Genomic DNA, 19,799 nt, shown 5'->3' with positions numbered 1-19,799 from the left:
ATGCCAGGATGCTTTTCTTCCAAAATACGCAGAGCAGCGACAACATTTGCAGCATTATCATGAACAACTGCAATTACATTGGCCATGGATATCTCAAACTTCTCAGCTGCTTTTTCCACCCAGTTAGCAATGTTTTCAGCTGTGTGGCGATCTTCAAGTGGCATAGTGTTCAGATTGTAGGATGTAAGCTTCCAGTCTTCATTAATGAAGTGGCATGTGACACCCAAGTATGCCTCTGTGGCAATACTGGTCCATGTGTCTGTGGTGAGAGCTATTTTGGATTTGACATCTTTGATTGACGCTTTCAATCTTTCAAAATTCTCCTCATATTTCCTCTCCATCAGCTTAGTGAAATGGGACCTGGAGGGAAGTGTGTATCCTGGGTAAAATGTGCTTATTATCTCACGAAATCCTTGACCGTCTACAATGGAAAGAGGTCTCATATCTTTTACAATCATGTTGAGTATGCTATTGGTAAGTGTAATGGCCACTTGGGGTGTGCAAGCAGTGACATCCTTTTTATGAAAGAAAAAATCTTGTACACAGCTTTGCCTCTTTCTGAGAAAAACAATAATAATAATTAATAATAATAATAATTAATAACATTACCAATTTACACATCTATGAATGCTCAGCCTCAACGCTAACAATATTAATTGTATTTTTTCTAGTAGAAGTTTGAGATATCCATGGCCAATGTTGTAATTAATAATGCTGCAGTGACAGTCAAAATATGTTGTTGCTCTCAGGTGTGCTGGTGGTCATGGTCAGATCATTGCACTTGTCAATAATGACCTGAGGGATCCACAGATCAGCAAGACAGACACTGAGGGCTGCAAATGCAAATTGCCTTGTAGTCCATTTAAGAAAAGTGAGCTGGCCCAGCCTGAGCAATCATCAGCTAGCATTAATTATATTGAAATTAGTAGTACTAGTACTTACAAAGATGGCTCGTCCTTTGTGGTCAGTGCGCCAGGATGCTTTCTTCTGAGGTGCTCGTGCATAGCAGTTGTGCTGCCGTGGTATGCCATTTCACTTTTGCAAAGGGAACAAAGGACCATTTTATTTGGCCTCTGCTGAAAGTATTCCCATACCCTTGACGACCGTGATCGTGCTCTCGCTGCCTTTTGTGGTACTGGAACTGTGCTGCTGGAACTGCTGCTGGAAGCCTTTTGTGGTACTGGAACTGTGCTGCTGGAACTGCTGCTGCTGCTGGATCTTTCTCCCCCAGGATCAGAAGTCGCCATTACCGCTGCTATGTTCCGCTATTTACAAGCAACTCGCGCGAGATGCGTGTCACGTGTTGACGCCTTTCACGCACGTCGACGATTTTTTAGTCTACGTAGTCGACTACGTTGACGCGTCGTGGCAGCCCTAGACCCAAGGTCCGCATGCAAGTCCGCAGTGAAGACAGATTGTTGTCCAACAGCCACCGAATCGCCCCCTGCAATTTGTGCAGCATCATGGCCCAGATATCTAGTCTCAAGGAGGGTATCAGGGCGGATTTCTTGAAATTGATGTTCCAAACTAACTCCTGCAGGGTTTCTACAGTGATTGTCAAGTCGCCCATTAAGGCTGAATGGGAGTCCGCTCTCAACAGGAGATAGTCTAGGTACCCCAGTATCGCAATCCCCCATTGGCGCATCAATGCCAACACAGGTGCGAGTACCATGGTAAACACCCTGGGAGCGGAGGCTAGACCAAAGGGTAATGCCACAAATTGATAATACTCCTCTGCTACTGCAAAGCGAAGAAGCCGCTGGTGACCAGCGTAAATAGGGATGTGTAGATATGCGTCCTTGATATATATGAAGCTAAGAAGTCTCCCTGGTGCAGTGACAACACGACCGTGCAGATGGATTCCATCCGAAAATTCTGTACCTGTACGAAGCGGTTCAGGGCCTTGAGATCAAGGATTGGATGCACCTTGCCCTCTTTTCTGGGCACGGTGAACAGGTTTGAATAAAACCCTTGGAAACGTTCCTGAGAAGGAACAGGCACAACCACTCCTTGTGACAGCAAATTGTGCACCGCCCCCTGCAAGTCCCTTAACCGGTCTGGAGATATGTGAAGATTGGACGGGAAGAGCCTGTCTGACGGGTGATATCAGAATTCAATCTTGTACCCTGATCGGATCAATTTGTGAACCCATTTGTCCTGAATCAAGGTCCTCCAGGGTTCTGGAAAGAAACAAAGACGTCCCCCACCCCAGAAGCTGGTGAGGGCGCCCCCTCATGCAGACAAGGACTTGTCTGCAGAACTGGACTGGCTGCTCTTAGGTTTTCCCGACCATGGCTTCTTGGAACCCCCAGAAGGCCTGAACGATGTACCATTTTCTTGCGACCCGGAGATACGAAAAAGAAGTTTATGAGCAGTAAAGGAAGGCCCCCGCCTAGGACGTGGTGTCTTGCCCTTAGAGGATTGGGGAAGAAGAGTACTCTTACCTCCTGTAATACTTTTGATCAGCTCATCCAGAGAGGATCCAAACAGCCTCTCTCCTGTGAAGGGAAGATCAGCCAAGGCCTTTTAAGAGGCCTGGTCAGCAGACAAGCTTTTTAGCCACACCATGCGCCTAATGGCAATCCCCACTGCGGACGCCCTGGCCACTAACGGAGCTGAATCCAGGGACATATCACACATGAACACCAGGGCTTGAGCCAACTGGTCCATTCATTGCAGCATCGCAGAGGGGAGCCGTTTAGCTTCCAAGTTACTGTTGAGTAACTTCACCCATTCAGTAGCCGTCTGCGCCACCAGGATGTTAATGAAGGTAGTCTTTAAAATGGAACTCGCTATCACGGGGTCAGCAACAGTTGGAGACTTTTCCACCGGTACCAGAGTCACTTTATTTAAACTGGACATTGGGTGATCCACCTTCGGTGGTACAATCCACCTACTGAATACTGTCTCCACAAAGGGGTAACGGTGAGCAAAACGCTTAGGCACCACCAGCATGTGCTTAATGCGCCGCAATTGTTTATCCACAATATTATGAAACAATTCTGGCCAAGGGAAAACCTTGACAGATTTGGAGGAGCCAAAAGACACCTGCGTATCCAGCGCTGTAGAGTCATCAGCCAATTTTAAAGTTTCCTGCACTGAAACTATAAGGGCTTCCACCAATGCGCTTTCCCCCATGGCGGCTGAAGAAGACAGGTCTTCTTCACCGTCAGAATGTGAAGAAACCAACCCCTCAGGGTGGGCTACATCTGTGGGGGCCACATCTGCCTCGGAGTCCGAGGACCTTGCCAATGAATGCTAGAGCAGAGGGTGTTTGCGGCTTGCAACACTGGAAATGACAAAATCTACCTTGGTCATAAGGTTTTTCAAAAACGCTGTGAGATCAGCCCGTTCTATGTAAAACCAAAGTGACACTGAACTTCACAGGAAGAGGAAGAACAAACTGACTCTACAATCAAAAGCCATGCTGCAGGCCAGTCCAGCCTGGACAGAACAAATGGAAAATGGCCGCTCAATGCATTCAGATTGGGGAACTATAGAAAATGGCTGCCCAAGCAACACAATGGGAATGATCCATAGCAAGATGCTGGCTCCCGCGGCGTACCATACAGTCTCCAGGACCCCCAAAAGGGGTCCTAGAACAGTAGGCATCGGAAAGGTCCCTCAACAGGGACCCCATCAGGACAAGCCACACCCCCCCCCCAATGCAGCGCTACAGCGGCCACAATATTACCACCCCTCAAGGTAAAATCCTGCTAGTGGCAGTGGAATGCTAAAGGGGTATACAGGTCTAGTCCTCTGAGGGAGCCCATGGGTCTGACTATTTCAAGGAGGGGGCCCACGTCCAACCCGAGACTGCCAACGGGTTTGGGAGGACAATCTACTCCCCAAACCAGGATACCAGGTGGGCGCTACTCCGAAACAGCTTACCTCCCACCTGGGATGGGGGTGCTGTCAGCCAAGGGGAAGCTGCGACTCAGGGCATTCCAACAAGATGTCCACTCGCAGGCTCATCCCCTCCAACGGGGCACTGTCGTGGTGAGGCCTAGTTCTGAACTATAATCTGCTCACGCTCGCAGGCCAGGCTGGGAGACCTTAAGGATCTAGAATATCCCGTGCAAAACCACAGCTGGCTGTTGCTTGTAGTTCCTCTGGATCTTGGTCCTTCAGGAACTAACTTGTGAAAATAAATACAAACATTTAAATTTCCCTATTAAAAGCCAAGACCGAAGTCCCAGCAGGGAACTAGATCCTATTCCTAAAACTAGGCAGAAACAAAACTGATAGAGTGTGTGGGATTATGCCTGGAGGGACAGCCCCATAGGCGTGGTTAAGCTTTTTCCTGCCTAGTGCCTATTCCTGATAGGAGGAGCATAACCCATTGGTCTAAAGATGGAGTTGCGTCTGTTGATAACGATAGAGAAATGTAGCAAGAGGAACAGGGTTTAATAAAATGATAAAATCAAATTAATGTATTGCACCTACATGGAGACCTGAGCACATGGGTCCACTTATGGTATATACTGAAAATAATCATCATGTCTGAAACATCCAGCCACATTTGTTTATTGTAGTAAACACTGGTTGTCACCTGAGTCTGGTTATGTGGCAAAGAAAATAAAAAAGCATCAAACAAATGCCCCATTTAAGTTAATATAAATAGGGGAGATGTTATAGGAAGCACTTACAATCTAGTAAAGAGATTTGCAAACATCAACAAATCTACAGCGTCTCTCCAGCATCCATCTTCTGTTCTTTGAGCAGAGCGGCAAGTCCAGAGAAACAGGCGAGATGACAGCAACCCTACCCATACAGAAGGCTCTGTACAGTGGAGGACAGAATTACTTTAATAGGTACTTTTTTAGCATGTACTGTATAAGGAGTCTATCAGTGAGACCTAGCTATTAATGAACTGCTGAAGAAGAAAACAGCAATTAATTATACAGTTTCTTGTTAGGCTTAGCTGAAATTTAGAAAGTTTGTATTAAGTGTGAAAATGGAAGTGGTGTGAAAATCTTTAACATATTCCATTTTCTAATTAGCAATCACTGCTGATTTTACTGATATACCAACTGTATTGCACAAGTTAAAAAAACAGACGAATTAGGAATCAGCTACTCCTCTATATTCACTTGCAAATAAATCAAGAGCAGAAGCAAAATATGTCAGAAGCAAACATCTATACAGCTCATATGACCATTTAGGGTAGGGGAATGCAATAAGGCACTTTTGCTGGAACCAAGCACATTTTCTATTTAAGAAAGGAACAGAAACCTGCCAGGCTAAAATAAAAGTTATTTCATTCCTTGAAATGTGTGTATTTCAGTGTGGGCCTTCTAATGTCTTCGATAGACATACTTGTTTCATGTAAGCAAGTCAATCATAGATGTCCCAATACTTCCTTGGCTGCAATCCAAGAAGCAAAAGTAAAGGGAGGCTTAGAGCTAGGGCTCGACCAATTATCGGCCTCATCGATATATCGGGAGCCGATATGCACTTTCCACGATATATAGGAATCAGCCCCTGAGGTTACCGATATTGCCGATATTTCGGGAAAGTGCTGTGCTGGAGTGATGCCTGCAGCTAGAGGCATCACTCCGGTACCGGCGTCCATAGCTGATGGTTGGCTGTTGTGTAATGACAACCGATGCGGCTAAGAAGCCGCTTGGCTTTCATTACAAGGAGCGGGAGGGGACGTCCCCCCTCCCGCCGCCTTCCGCAGCTCGCCCGGGTCTCCCGTCCCACCGGGAGACCTGGGCATTCTACCTGCACGGCAGCCGAAGACCCGATCAAAGCTGCATTCGGCTCTGATCGAGTCTCCATGTAAAAAACTCGGAAGTTTTGTCATGACATAACTTCCGGGTACTCGGCGCCATATTAAAAAAACTGACAGCATTCAAAACAACCAAAGTTGTCGTTTTGAATGCTTTTCAGTGCCGAGGAGGGGTTTGGGGTCTTTTAGACCCCCAGATCCCTCCACATGGAGTACCTGGGAAAAAAAAAAAAACGTTTTTTTACATGTCCAAAAATATCGGCCGATATCGATATCCGATGACCAAAATATCGGTATTGGCATTAAAAAAAACGACATCGGTCGATCACTACTTGGAGCATGCACCTTTTTTACAGATCCAGCCAGGGATTTCTGCAGAGGCTTATGCTGGGTAATTCATGATGTGAACTGAAATAATTAACAAGCAAAAAATTGGGGGAGCAGACCCTGAACATGTATATCTAAAGCCGGTGCAGCTATGGACCAAGCAACATGTATATTAAAAAAGAATAGCGCAACCATGCAAAAGAAATGACTATCAAATATGGAGACAATCCATAAATAAAAATGGGGGTTTAGTCCCACCATATGGCCATATCGTGCTCAAGCCCACCACTGCGTCAAAGTACCCCATTATCAGTGGGTCCTACACTATCCATAAAAAAGGGGTGAATCCAGCCTCTCTTACCCTTGGAGACAACACTCCTTGCTGGGAAGGTGTGCTAATGCACTGCAGGGGACTCCTCCTATATCTACTTGATAGAGGACACCAATAGAGTACAGGTGTGTGTGGGGGATGGGATGCTCAACCTCATAAGTCTGGTCAGACCGAATACATAATAAACGAGCAAAAAATTGGGGGAGCAGACCCTGAACATGTATATCTAAAGCCAGTGCAGCTATGGACCAAGCAACATGTATATTAAAAAAGAATAGCGCAACCATGCAAAAGAAATGACTATCAAATATGGAGACAATCCATAAATAAAAATGGGGGTTTAGTCCCACCATATGGCCATATCGTGCTCAAGCCCACCACTGCGTCAAAGTACCCCATTATCAGTGGGTCCTACACTATCCATAAAAAAGGGGTGAATCCAGCCTCTCTTACCCTTGGAGACAACACTCCTTGCTGGGAAGGTGTGCTAATGCACTGCAGGGGACTCCTCCTATATCTACTTGATAGAGGACACCAATAGAGTACAGGTGTGTGTGGGGGATGGGATGCTCAACCCCATAAGTCTGGTCAGACCGAATACATAATAAACAAGCAAAAAATTGGGGGAGCAGACCCTGAACATGTATATCTAAAGCCGGTGCAGCTATGGACCAAGCAACATGTATATTAAAAAAGAATAGCGCAACCATGCAAAAGAAATGACTATCAAATATGGAGACAATCCATAAATAAAAATGGGGGTTTAGTCCCACCATATGGCCATATCGTGCTCAAGCCCACCGCTGCGTCAAAGTACCCCATTATCAGTGGGTCCTACACTATCCATAAAAAAGGGGTGAATCCAGCCTCTCTTACCCTTGGAGACAACACTCCTTGCTGGGAAGGTGTGCTAATGCACTGCAGGGGACTCCTCCTATATCTACTTGATAGAGGACACCAATAGAGTACAGGTGTGTGTGGGGGATGGGATGCTCAACCTCATAAGTCTGGTCAGACCGAATACATAATAAACAAGCAAAAAATTGGGGGAGCAGACCCTGAACATGTATATCTAAAGCCGGTGCAGCTATGGACCAAGCAACATGTATATTAAAAAAGAATAGCGCAACCATGCAAAAGAAATGACTATCAAATATGGAGACAATCCATAAATAAAAATGGGGGTTTAGTCCCACCATATGGCCATATCGTGCTCAAGCCCACCACTGCGTCAAAGTACCCCATTATCAGTGGGTCCTACACTATCCATAAAAAAGGGGTGAATCCAGCCTCTCTTACCCTTGGAGACAACACTCCTTGCTGGGAAGGTGTGCTAATGCACTGCAGGGGACTCCTCCTATATCTACTTGATAGAGGACACCAATAGAGTACAGGTGTGTGTGGGGGATGGGATGCTCAACCACATAAGTCTGGTCAGACCGAATACATAATAAACAAGCAAAAAATTGGGGGAGCAGACCCTGAACATGTATATCTAAAGCCGGTGCAGCTATGGACCAAGCAACATGTATATTAAAAAAGAATAGCGCAACCATGCAAAAGAAATGACTATCAAATATGGAGACAATCCATAAATAAAAATGGGGGTTTAGTCCCACCATATGGCCATATCGTGCTCAAGCCCACCACTGCGTCAAAGTACCCCATTATCAGTGGGTCCTACACTATCCATAAAAAAGGGGTGAATCCAGCCTCTCTTACCCTTGGAGTTAACACTCCTTGCTGGGAAGGTGTGCTAATGCACTGCAGGGGACTCCTCCTATATCTACTTGATAGAGGACACCAACAGAGTACAGGTGTGTGTGGGGGATGGGATGCTCAACCTCATAAGTCTGGTCAGACCGAATACATAATAAACAAGCAAAAAATTGGGGGAGCAGACCCTGAACATGTATATCTAAAGCCGGTGCAGCTATGGACCAAGCAACATGTATATTAAAAAAGAATAGCTAAAATGGAAGGTGATGGCGCTGCTTATTTAATAAAGTGCAAATAAATATAAGATGCTAAAGTATAAATATGATTGAGGAATAAGTTAATAGATAAAAGATGCGGAGGTGAAAAACCAAGTAAAAAGATCAAACGTATAGTGTTATAAGGGATATAAATTAATCTAAAAATATTCCAAAGGTATATAAGAGAAACAACCACCAGAGGGCGTAATAAATGGCAAGATGTGACAATAAATATGCTTGTGTATATGCCAAAATAAAATAGACAATGTGAATATATGACAATATTAAATAAATTAATAAAATTTATACAAGGTGTTAGTTCCGCAAGTGATAATATAAATAATAGTGAATAGATAAATAAATAAATAGGTGATAAATGTGCGGGAAACTATTATGCACGGGATGGGTGTGCAAAAAAACAGTTGATATACAGTGCAACAAAAAGTGATAACAATAAATATATCAAGGTGAATCAAAGATAAATGTGCCAAAAATAATTTTTTATATAAATATGCAGGTGAATATAAAGGTGCGGGAAGTCTATTTGTGCAACGTGCAAAAAAATCCAAAAAATGAGTCCATAAAATAATGGTGATAGCAAAAAATATATATAGGTGTACAGGATATCTTACGGTGACCCCCAAGGTGGGTGACTGGTGAGTGGCAAAGTGGCCCCTGGTAAAAAGACCTACTCACCAGATGTACCCACCCCACACAGGGGTATAGAGCGGGTACTGAAGAGGTATCTTTTAATCCTGGATCTGTGTAGTAGTTCCCTTCCTAGGGGAGATGTGTTATGGAGTCCGGAGTGTCCTAAGTGGGGTCCGGTAGTGAAATATTGTGGTATCCAAAGTCTCGTGGGTAAATCAAGTGTGGCCACTCAAGGGTATATGGATGGAGGGAAAAAAAGGAGCTCGATAGTGTATTATCGTTTTGCTAGAAAGTTTAATGTAAATTACAGCAGCAAAATGGGTACTCACATATACAATGTGGGAAAACAGCGAGGTATCAGCGTCCCGGAACGCAATGCGTTCCAACCAGAGACCGGAACCGGAAGTGACGTGACGGCGCTGTACGCGTTTCGTCATGTGACGTCTACTGCAGCGTACAGCGCCGTCACGTCACTTCCGGTTCCGGTCTCTGGTTGGAACGCATTGCGTTCCGGGACGCTGATACCTCGCTGTTTTCCCACATTGTATATGTGAGTACCCATTTTGCTGCTGTAATTTACATTAAACTTTCTAGCAAAACGATAATACACTATCGAGCTCCTTTTTTTCCCTCCATCCATATACCCTTGAGTGGCCACACTTGATTTACCCACGAGACTTTGGATACCACAATATTTCACTACCGGACCCCACTTAGGACACTCCGGACTCCATAACACATCTCCCCTAGGAAGGGAACTACTACACAGATCCAGGATTAAAAGATACCTCTTCAGTACCCGCTCTATACCCCTGTGTGGGGTGGGTACATCTGGTGAGTAGGTCTTTTTACCAGGGGCCACTTTGCCACTCACCAGTCACCCACCTTGGGGGTCACCGTAAGATATCCTGTACACCTATATATATTTTTTGCTATCACCATTATTTTATGGACTCATTTTTTGGATTTTTTTGCACGTTGCACAAATAGACTTCCCGCACCTTTATATTCACCTGCATATTTATATAAAAAATTATTTTTGGCACATTTATCTTTGATTCACCTTGATATATTTATTGTTATCACTTTTTGTTGCACTGTATATCAACTGTTTTTTTGCACACCCATCCCGTGCATAATAGTTTCCCGCACATTTATCACCTATTTATTTATTTATCTATTCACTATTATTTATATTATCACTTGCGGAACTAACACCTTGTATAAATTTTATTAATTTATTTAATATTGTCATATATTCACATTGTCTATTTTATTTTGGCATATACACAAGCATATTTATTGTCACATCTTGCCATTTATTACGCCCTCTGGTGGTTGTTTCTCTTATATACCTTTGGAATATTTTTAGATTAATTTATATCCCTTATAACACTATACGTTTGATCTTTTTACTTGGTTTTTCACCTCCGCATCTTTTATCTATTAACTTATTCCTCAATCATATTTATACTTTAGCATCTTATATTTATTTGCACTTTATTAAATAAGCAGCGCCATCACCTTCCATTTTATTTATCTCTTTATAGCCTTTGGCTATAGTTTAAGGGAGGCTGCAGCTTATTTGTGCATATATTGTTACAATCCCTTGATATCCTTAGCGCGGATTTATTTATCCACATAAAAAAGAATAGCGCAACCATGCAAAAGAAATGACTATCAAATATGGAGACAATCCATAAACTGAAATAATTGCTCTGCAAAATTCACAGGGAGCCAATCTACAGTCAAACCAGCCTCTGAGTTTGGGATGTGGAGAGGCACTGCTTTTACAGCATCAGAAAGAGGACCAGTAAGGCTGGCTATACACTTTAGATCTTTCTTGTTCAACTTTCCTTTAGATATACCAAAACCATATAAGGTCAAACCTAAACACTTTCAATGTGTATGCATTCAGGCAGGCCCTTGCACTACATAGTTGGAGGTAAATCTAAAGGAAATTGAGTAAGAACATTGTATAGTGTATGGTCAGCCTTATATTATATTTGGTTGAGTCTCTGGTCATTAGGTCCATTATGTGCTATTTTTTTGTGATGCAAATGTTATGTTTTATGTACAAGCAAACACGTTTGTCTTCTCTGATAGAAGACATAACAGAGACAGCCATTTACTGAAGCTTAAAGTAAACCTGTTATAAGACAATGATGCTGACCCTGCTAGCCTGGTGTTTTATAAATGTACATGTACACGCAGTACTGTGCAAAAGTTTTAAGCAGGTGTGAAGAAATGCTGTGAATTAAGAATGCTTTCAGAATAGAAAACAAGCATGATGCAAAGGAAAGAAAAAAGTAATCTTATCTTTACACCCATTTCAGGTCAGTGTTTCAAAGTACAAAAAGCGTGACAGCAAAGAAACTAGCGTTTTCAGACCAGGGGTCAGCAAGTGGCATCCTCAGTATTTCTTTCACAACAAGTAAAAAAATTACAAATCTGCTACTCTGAAGGAATTACACAGAACAGATAAATACAATACAGATGCTATCAATCAACTTGGCCGTTGCAATAATTCCTTTTGCTGGTTCTTTCCACTATGGCAGATCCAGGATTAGGACCTCTTTTAGGAAGTTCAACTGGGACAAAGCAAATATGGGAGTTTTCCACATTTCCATCGAGGTCAGGTGACTGGGAAGAAGATTGTAAACAGAGAGAATTTTTAAGACATCTAACTTAAGTTTTTTACCCATTTTCCTGCCAGGCCATTTTTGCAATTTTCCACGGCTTTTATATTATTTCCCTACAGCTTTCAGAGTTTGTAAAAGATCCCCCAAACCATGTATTTACTGAAAGCTCATGACCTGTAGAATTAAAAAGAAGAAGCTACTAATTTTTAAGGCCCCGCGATATTTGCGCAAATGTTTACCAAAGCAATATTTTTGCTAATAGCAGATAAAAACACAGCACATTTTACAAAATTCCTGCTAAATATAAAAACTTAACCTGTATTGAGTAAATATCAAATATTTGTAAATTTTAAATTGTGCCTTTTTGCAAAATGGTGAAAATCGAACATAGCAAAAACGTAAATATTCAAATTTTGCAAAAAAATTGGAAAATTGGATCCACCACCAGGAGAGAGAGACAGACTGACTCTTACCAGGTCCAGGTGACTGCTGGGGTTAGCAGCAGTCCCACACGCTCATATGATCACACGGTCATTTAATCCAGGATCCTTGGATTCATGGAAAAGGACTCCACCAATGTGTGTATGCAAACATAAAAAATTACCATTGCGCAAGCATCGCTGAGAGCAATTTAAATTTATTAAGTTTAAAAAGCAAGCTGTGCAAAAGATACTCACAATCATATACAATTTGAAAGCCGAGTTACAAAGATAGAAACTTATAAGAAGTTTCAAACCAAAAGCATGTCCGACCTCAAGCTGTACGTCTGCGTCACGTGGCTAAACTCCTGCTGATGCGTTTCATCATATCTGGCATCATCAGAGGCTTTCAGAATGTGTAAGAAGATCTCCCAAACTATACATTTTCTGAAAGCACATGACCAGTAGAAAACAGAAATAGGTGCTACAGACTTAAGGCCCCACGATATTTGCACAAATGTTTATCAAAACGATATTTTTGCTAAAAATACACTAAAATCATTTTAAGCAGATCCAAACACAGCAAATTTTACAGAATTCCAAGTATAAAAGCTAAACCTGTAATAAGTTAATAAATAACAAATATTTGTAAATTTGAAATGACACCTTTTTGCAAAATGGTGAAAACCGAACACACGCAAACATTTCTCTGAAAATCTGGAGTTTTTAATTTTTCACTTATAGCTTTCAGAGTTTATAAAAGACCCCCCCAAACTATATACACTGCTCATAAAAATGAAACAAACACTTTGAAAACACATCAGATCTCAACAGGGAAAAATATTTTGGATATCTATACTGATATGGACTGAGTAATGTGTTCAGAACAAAAAGGATGCCACATCGTTTAACCACTTAAGGACCAAGCCTATTTCTGACACATGTTGTTTAAAGTTAAAATCAGTATTTTTTGCTAGAAATTAATTAGAAACCCCCCAAACATTATTTATATATATATATATATATATATATATATATATATATATATATATATATTTTTTTTAGCAAAGACTCTGCAAAGTAAAGTGTCGGTCGTTTATTTTATGTCACACGGTATTTGCGCAGTGGTCTTTCAAATGCAATTTTTTGGGGGAAAAAATACACTCCACTAAACTAAAAAAATAACTATACCGTAAAGTTAGCCCAATTTTTTTGTATATTGTGAAAAATGATGTCATGCCGAGTCAATAGAAACCTAACATGTTAAAATTAAAAATTGCACACATTTGTGGACTGGCAACAAACTACGGTACTTGAAAATCTCCTACCAGGCTGGCACTGGCAGCAACAATTTTATTCAAATCAGGATTTCTTCTGCAAATATCCTGGCTTGGCAGGCTGGCACTGGCAGCAACAATTTAATTCAAATCTGGATTTCTTTGGCAAATAGGCTGGCCTGGCACTGGCAGGCATAGGACTAGTCTAGTACTATGCCTGCCAGTGCCAGGTCAGCCTGTTTGCAGAAGTAATCCTGATTTGAATAAAATTGTTGCTGCCAGTGCCAGCCTATTTGCAGAAGAAATCCTGATTTGAATTGGTCATGTCATGTGTCTGATGAGATTGTTTTTTGTTAATTGTCTGATCTGATGCCACTGCCAGCCTATTTGCAGAAGAAAACCTTATTTTTCCTAATTTTTTAATCATGTGTCTGATGAGATTGGTTTTGTTAATTGTCTGATCTGATGATGTCACTGCCAGGCTATTTGCAGAAGAAATCCTTATTTTTCCTAATTTTTTGATCATGTGTCATGATGACATTAGTTTTGGTAATTGTCTGACTCTGACGCCAGCCTATTTGCAGAAGAAATCCTGATTTGAATAAAATATTTGCTGCCAGTGCCAGCCTGCCAGGCTATTTGCAGAAGAAATCCTGATTTGAATAAAATTGTTGCTGCCAGTGCCAGCTTACCAGGGGCTGATCTGAGGTGTGAAGGTGCAGGAATTGGGGTGATCTGAGGTGTGATAGTGCAAGAATTGGGGCTGATCTGAGGTGTGATAGTGCAGGAATTGGGGCTGATCTGAGGTGTGATAGTGCAGGAATTGGGGCTGATCTGAGGTGTGATAGTGCAGGAATTGGGGCTGATCTGAGGTGTGATAGTGCAGGAATTGGGGCTGATCTGAGGTGTGATAGTGCAGGAATTGGGGCTGATCTGAGGTGTGATAGTGCAGGAATTGGGGCTGATCTGAGGTGTGATCGTGCAGGAATTGGGGCTGATCTGAGGTGTGATCGTGCAGGAATTGGGGCTGATCTGAGGTGTGATAGTGCAGGAATTGGGGCTGATCTGAGGTGTGATAGTGCAGGAATTGGGGCTGATCTGAGGTGTGATAGTTCAAGAATTGGGGTGATATGAGGTGCGATAGTGCAAGAATTGGGGTGGTCTGAGGTGTGATAGTGCAGGAAGTTGTCTACCCCTTGATTAGAGTAACCCTCATCTTGTGCTGCTTCACACTATTTTTAGGACTCAACCATCAAAACAGGATTTAAAGTAAGAAAAAAACAGCATCATATGGCAGCTCTGATCTAAATTGGACCCAGTCTGTCAGATTAAACTAAAAAAGGTACCGTAATCGAATCCACACATCCTGGAACATTAAATCCTGTCATCAACCATGAACGCCACGCTCAGTCCAAAATGCCCGGGCCTATTGTTTGTCCCAGTCCGGGCCTGACCACCGTCATAGCCATGGTGGGTTTAAGATTCCCAAACAAGGAATCCAAGATCTTTTTAAAGCGGAATTCCGGCCACAAAATCAACAATCGATTTTGGGCCATCCGCTTGCTTTTGGTCACTTACCTTGTTATTGAAGAAAAATATACTCACCTTTCTTCCACTTCCTCCCTCTGCAGCTGCGGCCCGTGCCGTTACTTCCTCTTTGCATTGATTCCTAGGAGCTGAACGTCATCGCTCCCAGGAATCAATGCGCCTGCACCGGCCCCGCTCGTCACTTCCGGTGCGGCGCTGCATTCCCTGCTAAACAGCTTCTGGGCATGCCCAGAAACTGTGGAGGGATGACGCACCCGCACCGGAAAGTGACGAACGGGGCCAGTGCAGGCGCATTCTGGGAGAAGAGGACATGGAAGACGACGCAGAAGAGGACGCGCTGGCTTCAGCTGCCCACATCCGAGATGGCAGCGCTGGAGAAGAAATTTTCAAGGTAAGTATTTCTTCTAAAAGGTAAGTGCGACCCGGGACTGTATAGAGGCTATCCATTGTGGAATGTACTAGCCCTAACTGTCCCGGGGGTATTTTTATTGAAAAAAAACATTTTGTGGCCGGAACTCTGCTTTAAGGTGAGAATCCAACCTTTTATCCATGGGATCAGAAAGAGAGCCCATATCCTCGAAGGCTAGGTCTGTCTGCCTTGACTTGTTCCACACCGACGCATCTTCCTCAGAAATGGGAAATCTCAGTTTCAGGGCCCTAAAAAAGAAAGGCTTTCTCTCGGGATCCTGCCATTCATTTTTGACCACTTCCACCAGGACTTCATGTACCGGAAAGACCCTCCTTTATTGTTTGCCTAGGCCCTGGTACATCTGGTCATGGAGAGAAAGTCTTCTCCTCCTGGATTCCCAAAGTGGTGTGGATAGTTCCCAAAAATCCTCCATCTCTTTCAGGGTTAATTTGTACCTAGAAGCTCTAATGGATTCCCCATCCACCCCTTCTCCGACTCCCCCTGGGAGACTGAAGGTGTATTATCACACTCGTCACCCTCTTTTTCAGTGCCCCCAGCTGTTCCTCCACTAGTGGAGGGTACCGCTGGTGGGGGGGGGGGGGGGTGGCTATCTCCTGCTGTGCTGGCTGAGGGAACTGTAAATTTGAAAATAAATCCCTAAATGATTGAAAGGTGCTGGAAAGCTCCTTGACAGATGCAGTCAGATCAGTACACTGCTCCGCCGAATGTTCCCTGACTAGGCCCTCAGCACACTCTTTACAAAGCGCCTTGGCCCAGGATTCCCCCATAGTAGCCTTGCATGATGGGCATCTTCTCTTGCAGCTATGTGGCGATTTAGACTTGTCTGAAGCTTTACCCTGTAACACAAAAGAAATGGACAAAGACTAAGCACCCATACTGGGCCCCAGCACATGCAAGCACATCATGCCCCCTCAGGAGCGCACCTAGGACCCACCACCACCACAGATTCCCCCCCCCTCCAGACCACCAAGGGGGGAACTGCACCATAGAGATAGTGGGGGAAGTAAGGGAACACCACCTCAGGGTTCTCCTTACCTTGGAATGGCTGGTACTGGCTTCACTTGGAGCAGTCCCTGTGGCCTGTGCCTCTGACATCTCCAGGAGTGGTCGCAAGCCTGCTGTGCCTCCAGCTGTGCGGCTCGTTCTTCAAATCTTTCGGCTAAAGTGCCTGCCTCAACCGGAAGTGACGTCACCTACCACCCGGTCCAGTCGGAAGCTCCACTGCTGGCCGCAAGATGCAGGAGGACCAGCCGCACCTCCGCAGTGCTCCCCTGAAGCAACGAAGAGCGGACTCCCCATAGCCTCTGACCCCCCCTAAGAAGCTAGGGTGACGCCAGGCAGCCCAATAGGTAATTCCGACTTCCTACCCAGACCCTTAGCTGCGTATTGGAGAGACCTAAGCCTCCCCCTGACAGAAAACACAGCCCCACACAACCTCCCTGGCTGTTTCAGCCCTGGTTCCTGGCGATGTCTCTCTACCGGAAGAAACACCAGAACTAAAGGGCACCGGCTGACGAGGGGGGGGGGGGGGCTTTTAAATCTACATGGTTGAGGCGGTGTTTCCTGAGAAGGGAGGAGCCAAGGTCTCTCAGTGGTGGCTGTCCTGAAAGACGATTTTAACCCCAAAAAGGCCACCAGTGTGGCTGTGGCGTCAGCCAGAGGATCCCAAGACCTGTCTACAAACCTCTGAACCGTCTTGTTGAGTCAAGAGGCTAACAGGCCTACATCGGGTGTCCCCCCCCACCAGACACACAGAAGGGGAAAACACCTACTGGTGCAGGGACCATTCCCCCTGATCCAACACCCGACGACTCGGTGGAAAGGGGTGGAACAAAATTTTCTGCCCATTTCAGGATCTCAGCTAACTGCCGGGCTGCCAAGACACTCTTGGTGCCCCCTTGATGACTGATGCGAGTTCTAGAATATTGATCGGAAGTCTAGACTCTTCTACTATCCAGGACCCCTGGACACACAGCTTCCCCAGCACTCCTCCACAGCGGGACAGGCTGGCATCCGTGGTTACCACAGTCCAATACAATGGGAGGAAGGACTTGCCCTGGCATAGGTCTAACGAGCAAAGCCACCATAGAGCAGTCTGTGTTGTGACTCAACCGAATCATAGTGGCCAAGGTTTTTGGACCTTTGTTTTATTTGACAAGCATTTCCCTTTGTAAGGGTCTCGTGTGGAACTGAGCAAAGAGAACCCCCTCGAAGGTCGACACCATCAGGCCTAAGGCTCGCATGCAAGTCGGCCTAGAGGACAGGTTGCTAGATAACAGCAAACTAATCCCCCTCTGCAACTTTTGCAGCTTTTCCGGGGGAGAAACACTCCCGCCAAAGCGAAGTCCAGAGTCAGGCCCAGATAATCCAGTTTTGAGGATGGTACCAGAGCAGATTTTCTTAAATTAATGTTTCAACTGAACTCTTGCAGAGTTCGTACTGTGATTGTCAAGTCGCCCAACAGGACTGAGTGTGAGTCTGCGCTTAAGAGATCGTCCAGGTACCCCAGTACCATAATCCCCCGTTGTCACAGTAATGCCAATACCGGAGCCAACACTTTGGTGAAGACCCTGGGGGCGGAGGCGAGACCAAAGGGTAACGCCACAAATTGATAATGCTCCTCTCCTACAGCAAAGTGAAGAAAACTCTGGTGTCCAGCGTAGATAGAAATGTGTAGATATGCGTCCTTGATATCGATGGAAGCCAAAATAGCTACCCCCACCGCAGGCACTCTGGCTACAAGAGGGGCCGCATCACATATAAATAAACCATTGGGTCCGTTAGCTCTGTCAGGTCCGGAGAGAGTCGTTCTGTTTCTAGGTCACTTTACAGTATGTTTGCCCATTCCATTATCTGGGACATCAGAGTGATTAAAGACCGGTTTAAGTATTGAGCCCGCTATCACGTGTAAGTGGCGGGACAGAGACTTAATCCGTCTATCCACGGGGTCTGTAAAGACTAGGGACTCCTCCACCGGGACCACAGTAGATTTGTTCATTCTGGAGACTGGATGGTCCACCTTCAGTGGAACGGTCCATCTTGTGAATACCGTATCCGCGAACGGGTAGCGCCTTTTAAAATGCTTTGGCCCTACTAACATCTGTTTGAGGCGCCCCCACTGTTCGACAATTTTGTCAAAAAGTTGCGGACAAGAGAAAACCTTGCCCGACTTCTGGGTTTTACGAGTGCCAAAAGACACCTGCGTCCCTGGCACTGCAGAATCATCCGCCATTTTTAGAGTTTCCCGCACTGACACTAAGTGCCTCCACCAGCGCGCTGCAGACGAGAATATATCGTCCTCGCCATCGGAGTGCGATGACGCAGATCCCGCAGGGTGGCATGAGTCCGTCCATATCTACCTCAGAATCTGAGGATACAGGAGAGGAAGGGGAGGGCCTAAGGCACTTTTTACTAGTGGTTTTTAAAAAACGGAATCCACTTTTGACATAATGTTTTCCAAAACTGCCATTAAGGCAGACAGGGTTTGCAACCCGGAGGTACCCGCAACGGCAAGGAGGGGATCTGTGGACGAAATTTGTTCCTGGGACTCCATATGAAATCCGGAATAATGCAGTGTCACTTTAAGAAAACTGCGAAAAATTGACCTACACCACTGCACCAGCGGTACTACAAGTCCCAGCCACTAGCACTGCCGATAGTGTGGGAGACCTACAGGGACCCCAATAGACATACCACCATTCGATATTGAGGAGAACAGGATCGGTCTGCTGTGTAGAAAAACAATCTTCACAGGAAGAGGAAGTAAATGGGTCATTCACTAGAGTAAAGGCCTAGCTGCTCACTGCTGTCCAGTGTTTGCATACTCCGAGAAAACGGCCGCCCAATGCATTCTTATGGGGAAACCACAAAAACATTTAAATTGGAATTTTTGCAAAATGAGGCTGAGCGATTCTACAACAAAATGGCGGCCCCCTCGCCGCACCATGGACCCTAAGGGGTCCAAACGAATAGTGGCATTGGGGGGTCCCTGTAAGGATTAACCACCCCCCCAGGCGGATGTGCTATAGCGGCATTGGCACCTCCATTCCCCTGAGTACCCCTGTCGCTGACTGAGGTAGGGACGTACTTGATGGTGGGGAGGGAGGCCTTGGTGGAGCCTGGTACATACCGAGAGGTCAGGGGAAGTATGGGGTACTCAAAGGTCCGAGCTTCCCAGGGAGGGGCCCACGTCTGCCCCGAGACCTCCAGAGCTACGGGGGGACACTACTCACCATACCAACGATATCAGGTGGGCGCCACTCCGGACAGACTACCTCTCCACTTGGGGTGGGGGTGCTGATGGCCAAAAAGGTACACTGCGACTCAGCCCAAACCAGGTCGTGTGCATCCCAGTGAGGTGTTCCACTCGCGGGCCAGCCCCCGTCCATTGGGGCTCTGTCGTGGCGAGGCCCAGTGCTGGGCTATAACCTGCACATGCTCGCTGGCCAGGCTGGGAGACCTTAA

Source organism: Pelophylax lessonae (assembly GCF_965119305.1).
Source record: "Pelophylax lessonae genome assembly, chromosome: 3".
NCBI lineage: Eukaryota > Metazoa > Chordata > Amphibia > Anura > Ranidae > Pelophylax > Pelophylax lessonae.
Note: the sequence above shows the minus strand (reverse complement) of the source record.